Below are 14676 nucleotides of genomic sequence, written 5' to 3'. Positions count from 1 at the left end.
CCTGTCAAGAAGCACGCCCTCCCAACTCCTCGCCAGATCACCATTGCTGAAGACACAGGGAAAATGCAAGAGATGATCGACCAGGCTCTCAATCACGCGCTGATTAACCAAGCTGCAGTAATGACCAACACCATACACAACATCGTCCTCAGCAATCTCTATGGAGGAAGCTCTTAGGGGTTTAATGGTCCAGCATTGTAACAACTCTACCTTAATTAAGTATAGTTAAACTTAAACAAGTCATTAGTCACTAAGTAGAGGAGGTGAAATGTCTAAACTAACCCTAAAAATAGGAAACTTGAGTTTTTATATAAAAACTTAAAATTTTGTCCAAATAGGATTCGAAAATTTTTTAATTTCAAACAACTTTTATTATTAACACTTTGGCTGATTTGGAGTGGGAGAAGGTCAAAAACAAGAATCAAATCAGGAGTACATCAAAGACCTGCAAATGACGCAAGTCCTCGTGTTGGCGCTAAAAATCGGCCGATGATCTTCAGCGTCGGACACACGACCCTGGAGAATTTTCTTAGCTCCTATTTGGGTAATCACCCTAGTACGGTTCACGCGGCGTGCCAGTCAATCTGACCTGTTGATTGACAAGGAAAGAAACGTATTAAATTCCAAGGGTTTCGATCGGCTAAAGTTCCGATCTATCTTGAAAAGCATATCAGCGAATCGGTAGATTTGCTATGAAGACGACCGGCTACAAAACAACCGATAGTCACGCAGCAATTGTGAAGAAACTACCGGAGTAGGCTAAACAACGCTACAAATGCAACACTTGAAATAGATCTAATCGGTTGTGTAATAATAAATAAGAATAACAGTAATAAAGCTGATAATTCAAATCTCAAGCTGGATAACTGGTGATAAAAACTAAAACAATAGGTAAAACCTATAATTCTAGTCAATATCGATAACTTGTGAATAAATCTAAATGAAACAATAGTGATGCACCCGAAGTTAAAGCTTAGATATTACTCGATAAGCGGAACTTACAGAATCGGCCGGAGATCGTGTCGATGTAGCCCTGCCAACCCGTACGAACTCGTGAAAGAAAAAGATGTATTGGCGAAGTTGCCAACTTGAAGGAAAAGTACGATGAAAAAGTAGATTGTTTGTATTGATTGATGTGTTCCTTACAAATCTCTAGAGATGGCTATTTATAGCCTGTTACAACTGATTTCCTAACCGACTAGGATCTATCTCTAATTTCAAATGAAAACAAATATTTACAAACACAACTTGTATCGGAGTTGGTTATCATATTCCCATGGGCCAATCTTTCTCTATCTGCCTTTCTAGCCCAACTTAAGCCCATATTGGCCCAGCTGCTCCAACCTTCCAATCAGCTGACTTCTGTCAACTCCATTCGCCAATCGGCCGATACACTGTAGCACCAATCGGCCGATTCCCAACTATGGCTTTTAATCCGCCGCATCGGCCAATCTTTTCCTTCCCTGATGCCAATTCAAAATACGTGTCAAAATCTGGCATCAACACATGCCCCGCAGTTTCGGAGTAAAACATAACTTTTACTTCAAAATTCTTTTTTTAACCTCTTCTCCAAAACAAATGTGGCAAAAATCTCCTTCTGTTTCATGGTCTTCTACCTAATGATTGCAATCTTTTCAAACTGGGCGCCCGAGACAACCACTCCTCCGAAATTCGTGTAGACGGCACGGCAAAAATCCCGCCTTTACCCCTTCTCTTGGACCATCTTTAAATACTGGCATTCTCCGCCGCTTTTTGTCCACGAGCTCAGTAACTTCTTCCCTGGCGAATCACTTTCCATCTTCTCCCAACGCCCTTTTGGCTTCCAGTCGCATTCTCCGACGATCTTTCATTCGTCTGCATCCCGCTTGACTTCCCCTCAATGGCGGCGCCATCGGTAACTCCACCAGCAACGGAGGCTCCGCCGGTAGCTCCATCAGCGACGACAGTTCCATCGGCAATCCCATCAGCAACGATGAGCTTCATTCCAGAGGTAAACATCCAAAACCTTTCCTCTTTACTTTTTACCGCCTATGCATCTTTTAGATCTATTCTTAGTTCTTCCTTTTTATCTTTCTTAGGCGGTCAGACAGCAAATCACCATCCGCCTTTCTGACGCACCTGGCCTTATCTGCCTAGGCCCTATGGGGAACCCAGACCCAACTGATCTGATCAATTTAGAAACCCATAGGATCCCCTTTAAGCAATCACTTATGGATTTGAGCCAGTGGTCAGGCACTTTTAGATCTTGGCCGAACGAAACTCCCGGCTGGAAAGAATGGTATCAAAGAATGGCCAACTCCAAGAGAGTTCAATAGGATGAATTGAAAATCGGCCAATGTATAAATCTATCTTTGTCCTAGATGGAGAAAAATGAACCCCTGGTGATAGCAGCCTCTTATTTTTGGTCTGATGTGCTCAATGCGTTTCTCTTTGGTCATGGACCCATGACCCCAACTCTGGCCGACGTTCTGATGCTGACTGGTCTCGATATCTCCACCCCCGATACACCCTTCAATTATCTGATCAAGCTGACCCATCGGCTGGAAATGAAAGGAATCGGTGGGTGGAAGGGGTATATCAATAAAAACATGAGGACCGGGACAATTTTAGAGAGAGAATATTCAGCGTTCTTGATGATGTGGCTAGAGAAGCACCTCTTCTGCGGCAGAGCAGTCAGCCCTTCTTCCAACACACAAGCTCTGGCCGAAGCCCTAGCAAGAGGATCCACCATTCCTCTCGGGAAGCATCTGCGAGGATCGGCCTACCACATGATGCACCAGATTGATGTCAAATTGTCAAAGGGAGAGCCGATTGGTAATCTTGGTGGCCCCTGGTGGTTCATCACCCTCTGGCTCAACTTGTACATGAGCAAGATCTTCCAGCAGCAGATAGAGACCAAGACATTCCCAAACATCGAATCAGAGGAAAATCCTACAGTGCGACGATGGTGCACCTCGTTTGGTGAAGCAGCATCGGCCTTTCCTGGCTGCCAGCTCACTGTGACGACCGGTCCCTAATCTTCCTAGTCAATCGTATCCTAGCCTTGATCATAGTCATCGGTCTTGTTTTGCCGCGCCTGAGTGCTCAGCCTTCCGCCCGGTCCCGACCCCTGAGACCCGACCCCTCCCCGCTTCGCTCCAATCCCGACCCCGGCAAACCCAGCCCACCGTCAGATCCTTCTAAGTCCTTCCCCAAACGCCATTCTATCCGACCAGTGGACCCTTGAGATCTTTTTCCCCAGATCTTCCGCGACAGGCGCACTCGAGTTGTATGCCCGCTTCAGAGTCTCCCCGCCGCGTGGCTCATCTTCTCCGACGCCCGCCGCTCAGTTTTGTCTCTGGCTCGCGACCGAATGGATTCTCGCGCCCCCTTCCCCAATGGCGGCGGAAGCCTCTCTGCAACCTTTCTGCAGCGCCTCGCCTCCCGCGCCCATTATCACACCACCAGATCCCGGCCGCAGAGCCTGATGTCGCCCGTCTTTTCCGTCACTTCGATCTCAGTCGCGCCGCCTGGTCTCCGCTACACGACGATTCCTTCATCGCCAACCCCGACCACGGCAGCGACAGCTCCTTTTCCCCCGCCCTGCCATAAGCCGCCCGACAATTTGTTGCTCCGCGCTCGCCCACAAGCCCGCAGTTGCATGTCTTTTCACCTGTGCGCCCTCGATTCTAGCACCGTTAAGCCGGTCGCTTCTATCAATCTTCCGCACGGCGACGCCCGCCTCCGCCAAATCTCAACCACCGGCATACCGCTCCTGCGCCGCCCTGACGCCAGAACCCAATGACCGCTGGCGTCATCCCCGAGTCCTGCACCACCGCCCTCGTCGCTCAATCGCCGCCCCGGCAGAGTACTCCATTGTTTCTCCCCAACCTTCGCGCCGCTCCCCTTCTCTCTCCCGCGCCGCTTCCCTTCCCCGTTCCAGCAGCTATAAAAAGGACTACACAAGCCCGCCGGAGTTCCCTCCGCCATTGTTGCCTTCAGCCATTCTCTTGCTCCCTGCTCAAGCTCCTAGCGCCACACGCCAAGCTCTTGAGGAACTCTCCCCTCAGCTCTCCTCCGTTTTCCCCAAGCCACCCAGCCGCTTTCTCCTCTGTGCTGCGTAAAAGCTCACTTGTGATCCACAAGAAGCACCGCCGCCGCCGGAGTACTGCCGGTCTTAGCCGTTGTTCAAAGCCTTAGTCCCTCCGCCCAAGTCTGCTTCTTCCCGACCCCAAGTTTTCCTTGTAGGAAGAAGGTAAGCTGCCAACCCCAGTCCGCTTCGCCCGACCCCTCTTATCCGCCCGACCCCGGTTCCGTCTCGCCCGACCCTATCTGTTCTGCCGACCCCTATCCGCCTCGCCCGAGGGCTCGGCTGTGATCTTTTTCTTCAACCCGAGGGTGTATGTGTAAAACTTGGGAACCCTTCAGCGATTGAGTCTGAGGATCCCTAGCATACCGAATCCTCTAGTTTAAGGATCAGATCATAAGTTCCTTTACAACCCTTACCTCTTGATCTCCACCAGCTCCCTTGAACCTCCCCACCCTCCTGCTCTTTGTCGCGAGTTTCTGGGCTCAGGCGAGCAAGTGTTGCTATTGAAATAACCGTCTATGCTAACTCTTGCATTGCATTCGTGTAGAGCTGCGCCTCGCCGACGGCTTCTACGAGCTGCACCCGGCGCCAGAAGACGACGGTGTAGCTGAGCTCCTGCCCTCTGAAGCCGAAGCCGCCCCCGAAGTCGAGCAGTTCTCTTCCTCCTTGCTCGAAGGCAAGCCCCGGTTGCATGAAATCCCTGTGTGCTTTACCAAACTTGCGCATGCCTTCAGTAACATGCTTGTGCATTTACGTATAGGAGTTGTTTGAAACCCTAGATGCATGACTTAGTTATCCCTATGATCTGAGCACTAGTTGTTGGACCGAGTAGTTGCCTTGCTTAACTAGAAGACGGTAAAAGCCGAGTGATTCCCTGTCACTCGCGAGTTGTAGGAGTTGGATGTCTACCCTTCTGTTACAACTATAAGGACGATGGACGGGGTAGGGTTTTGGGTAACTCTTTGGTGGACGGATGGTTGCCCCGTCTGTCTATGAAAACTTGCTAAGGCCCGACAGTGGTGGTGTTCGTGATCAAGTGTTTGAAAGTACTAGCCTCATACTTAGTATGGGATGAGGAAGCCTAGTACCGGATTGAACCTAGACGTGAGCGGTCGCCCCATTGTTCTTGGAACGGAGTTTTCCCCTGCGGATGTCGCACATGGTGGCATGCGTGGTCACAGAACGGCAGAGGCCGGGTCTGTGGAACCTTGCACCAAAGGAAATGGGCCCGACACGGGTTAGGGGATTGATGGGGACGGCCGACACAGGAAGCGACCTCCGGGTGCGTGGATGTCGTGAGGCTAGGTTCACCATGCATGGTTAAAGAACTCGAATCGATTCGTCTGCCTCTCACAGTTTGAGATTGCTTGATCGCTATGTCACCCTGAGTAAAAGAGGAATTTGATGATGACATGGTTTTGTTGATATATATATATACCTTGTTTTGGTTCTATGATTTCTTAGAATAGGTTGCAGAACCTAGACGGGTTAAAGAACTTAGAATCGGAGCTAAAAACTGGAAAAATAGGGTTTACTTAGTGCTTTTGGCAAGCAAACCCCTCAGTCAGAAAGCCCTGCATGTCTAGAAGTGTGGAGTAGTTTTACTCCTATCGGTTAAGTCTTGTTGAGCTTAGTAGCTCAGCCTTGTTGTGACTCCTGTTTTTCAGGTGTTGTTGCTGCCCCCGACCCTTCTCTTGCTGGCGCTTGGCCGCCCCAGCTCCCGCCGGGCTGGACGGTTGAGTGGGATCCCTCCTCGGATGGCAAGGAGAGGGATCAGTGATGTCCCGGCTGGCCTCACCAGGACATTCCGACCCCGACGACTGCTTCCGCTAGTGTTTTATCTTCTGTCGTTTTGTTTTTCCGAAATCTTGTAAAACTCTGATGTTCTTTTCGCAACTAAATCCAGTGGTTAAAGTGTTAACTGGGTGGACTTGTTGTACTCTCTGGAACCGCTCACCTTCGTGTGAGTCTGCTAAATCGGTCCTGTTCAAGTGGTTAAATCGGAGGAAAATCCGACAGCCCTTCGTGTTTACTCGGTTTAGGCATGAGTGTCGCATATCAGGCAGCAAAATCATGTTTAACACAGTAGATCCGAAGTGGATCCACCACACTCACCCCCACCCAGACAGCCGAATATTTCAGATGCTTCTACAACGGCTTTAGTGAAGAAACCACAAGTTGGTACCCATACCAGAGGACAGAGCCACTTTTTGAGCTTCCCTTCTGCTATGACTCGATGTCCAACTCTTTTGACAATGTTCTCACAGATGCCTTGATCAAACCAGGGATCTTACTGACGAACTTCTTCTCTGGGAAATATTCCCCAACTTATGAATTCTATAATCCATCGGTTGCAGCACGACAGTTTGACCTCGGTCAGCTGACGATTCAGGTTTACTTTGCCGGCCGAGCAAAATTCCGGGATGAGCTCACTAAGGGCCTTGACTATAATCGGCTGTGCGATTTAGTGCCTGATTCCAGTACCATTGATCTGAACAATTGGGTAGTAGCTCCTTTTGCTGTCCAACAATTCAAATTATGGTGGGCAGAATGGAAGCAGCTTCTCTTTTGTGTATCCCCTGCAACATATTGCAATGATCTGTACCCTGACAACATCGACCCAAACGCAGCGGTACTGCTCTCTTCTCAACCGATTTCAATGTCATTTCCTTTATGCTACAAATTTGCCGCTAACTCTTATTTCCTTTTACAGTCCGAAAGTCGACTTCCTCCGACGCGGAGCCGAAGTGGTAGGCTGATAGAAAATCGCTATCCATATACATCATTCCCACTTATTAGCTATCATGCTCCAACCATCGAAGACATCACCACCGGCCGATCAAAACAGGTGCCGAAGAAAACCTCTTCAAAGAAGACGAGTCGCCGAGTGCGCGCTCGTATAGAATTGGCCGATCAGTCGGCGGCGGCATCGGCTGGATCTTTAGCTGCGCCGATTCTACCGATTGTCGAAGAAGTCGACCCCCAGGCCGCTACAGAGGCTAGAGCAGCTGCTGCCTCATTGTTGGTAGAAGCTGTTTAGGTAACCTCGTATACCGCGCATTCTTCTAAGTATTCTGTCAGTATTAACTTCTACTTTCTGTTAGGCTGCGCAAATCGCCCCAGTGCAACCTCTGCAGTAATCGGCTACATCCCAGGCAGAGATAGGGACGCCAACAATTCCTCCCACTGAGGTAGAGAGTCTTTGTTTAACTCAATTTTCTCAATACTTAACAAAAAGCTAACCGATTTTGATGCAGGCTACCCTGGGCACATCGATTGTACCTTTCCAACAACCATCGGCCGGGTGACTCACAGAAGTAAGGCAGCCATTATATGTCATCAGACTTAATCATTTGCCTTATACTTATAAAAATCCGCTTCCTGTACCTTTCCAGGAGGCTGGCCCGAGCACGGCGCCAATAATCGTCGAATCCTCCTCCTCCGATGAACCAGCCGCGCCAGTTCCCAAGATGAGGGTAGCGCTCCCACCGGCGCAAGCAGAAGAAATCCGCTTTAAAGAGGTAAGAAGCTTAACATCCAAATCGGCCGATTTCCTATTACCGTCGGCTAATCTGTATTTGTATCATTTCTTCTTTCTCAGGAGTAGGACACGCCCAACAACAGCCTCTTCTCCTTTGCGGTTGCACTTCTGATGATGAAGATGAAAGAAATCAGGGAACTATGGCTGCCTATCTCGGCTGACCATAGGTTGCATGTTTATATATGGAAGTTCCAAACAACTCCAGATAGATTTCAAGTCCTAGTTGGTTAGAGTTCGATTCCATTGTGTAGAGGTACATCTTGTAGATAAACTAAACCATCTGTCCTATCTATAATGGAACTAGAATCTAGAACCAACTCTATACTTTCGGTTACAGGAGATATTATATCTCTAACACCCCCTCTCAATCTAAAGATTCTGTCACTTGAAGATTTAGATTGCGCACAAAGTTTCCATCTGTCGAACTAGTAATGCTTTAATAAATCCATCTGCCAACTGATCTCCAGAAGGTATGAAACGAACCTGAAGCTGTTTATTTATAACTCGTTCACGTACAAAATGAAAGTTGATTTCAACATGTTTTGCTCTAGCATGAAAGACTGGATTCGCTGATAGATACGTCGCTCCCAAATTATCACACCATAAAATAGGTGCTTGATTAACTTTTAACCTGAGCTCGCCTAGCAAGGATTCCAGCCATATTATTTCAGTCGTTGCATTTGCCATGGATTTATATTCAGCTTCAGTACTTGATCTAGAGACCGTTGCTTGCTTTCTAGCACTCCAGGACACAAGATTATTTCCAAAGAATATTGCAAAACCACCGGTGGACTTTCTGTCATCCACACTACCAGCCCAATCAGCATCAGAGAAACCACTGATAAGAGTACCCATAGATTTCTGAATTTTAAGTCCCAAATTCATAGAGTATTTGATATACCTGAGTATACACTTGACTGCTGTCCAATGTATGGTAGTAGGAGCAAGTAGAAATTGAAAAACTTTATTAACTGAGTATGACAAATCTGGGCGAGTCAACGTCAAATATTGAAGCGCACCAACAATGCTCCTGTACCGAGTGCTATCATTAGGACCAAGCGCCTCACCTTCATGACTGGAAAGTTTCTCTGAAGCTGACAATGGAGTAGATGACGGTTTGCAGCTAGTCATACCAACTTGTGCTAGAATATCACGCGCATATTTTCCTTGTGAGAGGAGAATACCATCTTTTTCCTTCTTAACTTCAATACCCAGGAAATAATGCAGCTCACCAAGATCTTTCAAGGCAAATTCTTTCTTCAAATCCTCAAGTAAGGCCCGCACGGCATCTGTTGATGAACTTGTGACAATAATATCATCCACATAAATAAGAATATATATTATCACATTCCCTTTATTGTAGATAAAAAGGGAGGTGTCAGACTTGGAGGATGTAAATCCAAGGGAGATCAATTTCGAGCTTAACCTTGAATACCACGCTCTCGGCGCTTGCTTTAAACCATAAATTGCCTTGTCTAATTTGCACACAAAATTTGGTCGGCCTGGATCTTCAAAACCAGGCGGCTGCTTCATATAGACTTCCTCTTCCAGAACACCATGTAAAAACGCGTTCTGTACATCGAGTTGTCGAAGACACCAACCTCTGGAAACAGCAATAGACAAAACAAGCCTGACAGTAGCTATCTTGACAACAGGACTAAAAGTATCCTCATAATCAATACCATACCATTGTTTGAAACCTTTCGCCACCAATCTAGCTTTGTATCTATCTATGGTTCCATCGGCTTTTTTCTTGATCTTGAAAACCCATTTGCAATCAATCAAATTGCTTCCTAATTTTTCTGGAACAAGGTGCCATGTCCCTTTACGTATTAACGCATCATACTCCTCTTGCATAGCATGTCGCCACTTAGCATCTCCAAGTGCATCTTGGATAGATTCAGGTTCACCAGTAGAACAAAGGAAACCATATCTTATCATGCCATCATACATCTTTTTGGGTTTAACAATCCCGCTTTGCAACCTGGTTTGTCTCCTGGATGAATTTTCTGGCGCAACAGACAGTGAACCAGGTGCTGAATCAAAAGTAGCAGGTGCATCAGAACTCGTGGGGACATGTGGCGCTGGCGGACTAGGCACTGGTGACGATTGCGCAGGAGGACCCGGAGGTGCGTACGAGCTGGGCCCAGCCCCCCCACGCAGCAGACCCAGACTGGCCGGAACGGGTGCGGGAGCGTCGCTTGGCGCAGCTGAAGTCCCGCGTGGATCGCTGCGGTCCCCTGGTGCAGGTGCAGCGTAGGGATCTTCCTGAGTGTTGGCGTCCGGATATTTTGTGGCAGATGGGATTCGGAGAAGCACAGGAGAAAACACAACACCAGGAGAAGAATTTGTAGCCGCTTCTTCTGCAAAAAATTCCTATGGTGCATCACTAAAACCAGGATTAGTAGCATCAGTAATATTGGAAGCAAAACAATTATCATCCCTGGGATTTTGAAGAGACTCAGGAAGAAGAATAATTTCTTTGCAAAGTTGAGCGCCCGCATTGGGATGAAGTTTAGCAAAAGGAAAAACAGCTTCATCGAAGATGACATCACGGGAGATGTAGATGCGACCAGTAGAGATGTCAAGACATTTAAACCCTTTGTGCATGGAACTATAATCAAGGAAAGCACATTGGGTAGATCGGAAAGAAAGTTTTCTAGAATTGTAAGGTCTTAGATTCGGCCAGCATGCACAGCCAAAAATACGTAACTTATCATAGCAGGGTTGCTCATGAAGGAGGGGCACATGAGGAACTTCGTAGTTGATAACTTTGCTAGGGAGAAGATTAATAAGATAAGTTGCGGTAAGAAACGCTTGATCCCAAAATTTTAAGGGCATAGAGGCATGTGCAAGAAGAGCTAGGCCGACTTCAACAATATGTTGATGTTTTCTTTCTGCGGCGCCATTCTGTTGATGAGCATGAGGACACGACACACGATGATCAATGCCAATACGCTGAAAAAAAGAGTGCAACTTTTCATATTCGCCTCCCAAATCGGACTGAAGACAGAGAATTTTTTTGTTGAATTTTTTTTCGATGAGATTCTGAAAGTCTTGGAAGACTTGAAAAACATCAGATTTATGCCGCAAAAGATAGATCCAAGTGTATTTACTGTAATCATCAATGAAGCTAACATAGTAAGTATGTCGCCCAACAGAAACTGGTGCAGGCCCCCAGACATCCGAGTAGATCAAATCAAGAGGAGCACTAGAAATTTTATTTGAAACTGAATAGGGAAGCTGATGGCTCTTGGCCCTTTGACATGAATCACAAACTGTCTCCAAACTTTTATTATTATCACACGGCAAATTATTAGAACTAAGAATTCTCTCGACAATGGGAATAGCTGGGTGGCCTAGCCTACTATGCCATTGAGAAGGTGACGGCTTATTGACTCCATGGACTTGCTTGCTCGGACTTGCTTTAGATGAATGCGGCACTAGGGGGTAGAGACCACCTTGGCATCTACCTCGATGCAGAATTTTCTTCGTGTCCTTGTCCTTAATAAGAAAGAAATTTGGATGAAATTCAAGAAAGGTGTTGTTGTCACGAGCTAATTTATGAACAGAGACGAGATTTTTGTGGGAGCTAGGAACATGGAGAATATTATTGAGACGAAGATTTTTATGCGGGGTATGAAAAATTGTATGCCCAATATTACTGATGTGCATACCTGAGCCGCTTGCAGTATGAACCTGATCTCGCCCGGTGTACTTGTCACGTACTGTAAGCTTCTCCAGTTCACTGGTTACATGATCTGTAGCACCACTATCAACATACCAATTAGTGTCGTAGCCATAACCAGTCTCGACCGTGCCTGCGATCTTGCCATGCTGCTGGTCGTCGTTGTCGTAGCGGTACCAGCACCTTGGAGCTTCATGCCCGACCTTCTTACAAATTTGGCACTGGACTTTCTTCTTGGATGAGCCGACGCTACTGTTGCTGTTGCTGCCTTGATTCTGACCTCCTCGTCCTTGACCGAACCGACCACTACCACGGCCACCACCATGATTTCCATGGCCACGATTGGAGCCACGACCGCGCAAGGCTGAGTTGACCGAAGATTGGAATTGGTCGGCTTCTTGGAACATCTCCAGACGCAGATCATACTCGATCAACTGAGAGTAGAGATCCGAGAGCAAAATCAGATCACCACGGCCAAGCATCGACAACACAAATGGATGATAATCAAAATCGAGGCCATTGAGAATATGAGCAACAACCTCTTCATCACTGACGGGCTTCCCAGTAGCTGCAAGTTCATCTTTAATGCTTTGCATCTTGTTGAAGTATGCTGAGGTAGATAGGCTTCCCTTCTTGAGGGTTGCCAGTTGCATGCGCAGATTTGTCACCCGCGCTCTTGATTGCACCGCAAACATATTCTCCAGCGCTTTCCATGCTTCAGTGGAGGTAGTCGTGGTCGCTACTCCTGCCAGCACTTCCGTTGTAATTGAGTTTAGCAGGTAGCTGAGAAGTTGTTGATCCTTACTTACCCACGAAATATACTCGGGGTTAGGAATCTCTTGCTTCTTGCCTTCAACCGTCACTTCTAGGACTTTGCATGGCGCCAAAACAGATCCTTCCCGGATGCCGACGAGCTGGGCGCCTCGCACGGCAGGGAGGAATTGTGCCTTCCATAGGACATAGTTGTCCGGCGTGAGCTTCTTGGATACAACTGGCCCGAGCTGAACCGAAGATGAAGAAGATGACGCCATAGGTGGCTTCGATGTGTATTTGTAGATGTATTAGGAAGAGGTAGCTCTGATTACCATGAAAGAAATCAGGGAACTATGGCAGCCTATCTCGGCTGACCATAGGTTGCATGTTTATATATGGAAGTTCCAAACAACTCCAGATAGATTACAAGTCCTAGTTGGTTAGAGTTTGATTCCATTGTGTAGAGATACATCTTGTAGATAAACTAAACCATCTGTCCTATCTATAATGGAACCAGAATCTAGAACCAACTCTATACTTTCGGTTACAGGAGATATTATATCTCTAACAGAAGAGGTAGCCTCATGCCAAGTCGCATTGAGCTCAATCCCCGATGAGGTCCGTGTCAAGCTCGAGAGCATACGAACCCTCCTCCAAGACGACATCGGCTGGCTAGTGGAAGACGCTTCGCCGATTCGGCAGCTTCTTAGTGAAATAAGAGGCCGAGTTCCAGAAGAGGCAGAAGAGGCCCTAGCACCCGCTGCATACATTGAGTCAATGCGGATTCCAGTATTCAGGGCCTTACGCCATATGGACGATCATGCCAAATTAGCAAAAGCACGTGAAGAAGAGAACTCCTATAAACACCGAGCTCAAGAAGTGCATCAAAGAATCAGCTTCCTTGAAAACTCCCACCCGGATATCGTCAGCACCATAGACCACCTCAAACGGCGAAGGGCAGAACTTGCCAAGAAGATGGAGCAGGTGACCAAGGCCATAGCCACCGAAGAGAAGAAACTTCAAGACTTCCCATCTGTCATTGCTGATTTGAAGCAGGAGTGGCAGAACTTGGCCCATGAAGCAATCAGACTCCATTTTCACATGCCAGAAGTCCCTGGATCGGCTGATAATGACCAGAGGACTTTAGATTTGGCCGATCAGGTTAGGCAGTGAGCGATTGCGGTTATTAATGCCCTCCTTGGGTGAATTGTAAAAGTACTGAATGCTTTGTAACATTTAATGTCCTCTTGCCTGTTGACGTGCGGATTCAAACTTGGACCGTCCTTTGTGGCAGCCTTTTCATTTAATGACCCTTCATTCCGATGGGACGCATCTTACAAACCCTTCATCCTTTTCCTTCTATAAGTATGAAGCCCCGTATCATTTCTAAAAGCATTCACATTGCCCGTCTTCTTTTCCTCTAGTAGTTTGATCTCCATACCCTCAAACTAGACGCAGAGATGTCTTTTTCCTCTTCTTCCTTCTCCGTCAATCAGGTACAAAATCTTCCTTCATTCCTCCGTCTGACATTTCAATCAATCTGACGATGAGTGGTTGTTTGCTGCTTTTCAGCCGAGACGCCTTAGTCCTGACCTAGAACGAGCGATCGAGGTCATGCATTCCGACGAACCGCTAACGCAGGCGGACAGACATCTGATCAGGGCTCATTACGAAGAACTCAAAGATCATATCCCCGCTGACGTTCAGAAGATCCTGGACCATAGGGACGCCAACTGCTCCAGGCGGCCGCCAATTGAAAGGAGTCATCTGCTTCCTTGTCAGGTCACCCTTGAGGATGCCGCGGCGGTGATATCCCAACCACCTCTTGACAGGAGCCACCCACTTCCTCATCAAGTTGAGGTCGAAGCCACCATGGAGGATCTGGAGGAAAAGAGCACCCGCCTCTTGATAGAATTAGGCTGGATCGAGAGGGAGATTAAGAAAAAATGTGGTCAATAAATGTGTTGGTACTTTTGTTCTAAGGGCGACTTGGCAGGCCATCCTGTAAGCCCATAAAGATTCAGTTAAAGATAGGTGCCACTTTATGGATTTTTTTTCTATCTTCCTCTTGATCAACTTGATTATCCCCTTATTGGACGATTCGGCCTGACCGTTAGCTTGAGCATAATACGGAGAACAATTCAACAATTTAATTCCCATATCGGCGGCGAACTCTTCGAACTCTCCTGAAGTGAACATCGTCCCCTGATCAGTTGTGATGGTTTGAGAGATACCGAACTGATAAACAATATGGTCTCTCACGAAATCAACCATAGCGGCCAATGTCACGGCCTTCAATGGAACTGCCTCCACCCATTGGTAAAATAGTCAGTGGCTACTAATATGAACTTGTGTCCCTTTCTTGATGGAGGGTAAATCTATCCAATGAGGTCTATTCCCCGACCTCTAAACGGCCATGGTTTGATTATTGGATTCATAGCCGAGGCTGGTGCACGCTGCACGTTTCCAAACTTCTGACAATCTTGACAACCTTTATAATATTTAAAGTAATCTTCGAGTATCGTCGGCCAATAATACCCATTGTTTCTAATCATCCACTTCATTTTGTGAGCCGATTGGTGAGCCCCACACATGCCCTCGTGAATTTCTGCCATCAGGACCTTT

General features: G+C 47.1%; 1 non-coding gene across 1 annotated transcript; it reads right to left on the bottom strand.

The window, feature by feature from the left end:
• Nucleotides 1–11716: 11716 nt before the first annotated feature.
• On the bottom strand, nucleotides 11717–11855 carry LOC117841157 (small nucleolar RNA Z247). The gene has a single exon (XR_004637186.1). It is a non-coding gene; the product is annotated as a small nucleolar RNA Z247 (small nucleolar RNA).
• Nucleotides 11856–14676: the final 2821 nt, after the last annotated feature.

Source organism: Setaria viridis, chromosome 9 (assembly GCF_005286985.2).
Source record: "Setaria viridis chromosome 9, Setaria_viridis_v4.0, whole genome shotgun sequence".
Classification (NCBI taxonomy): Eukaryota; Viridiplantae; Streptophyta; class Magnoliopsida; order Poales; family Poaceae; genus Setaria; species Setaria viridis.
This window is presented reverse-complemented; position numbering and strand designations above follow the sequence as displayed.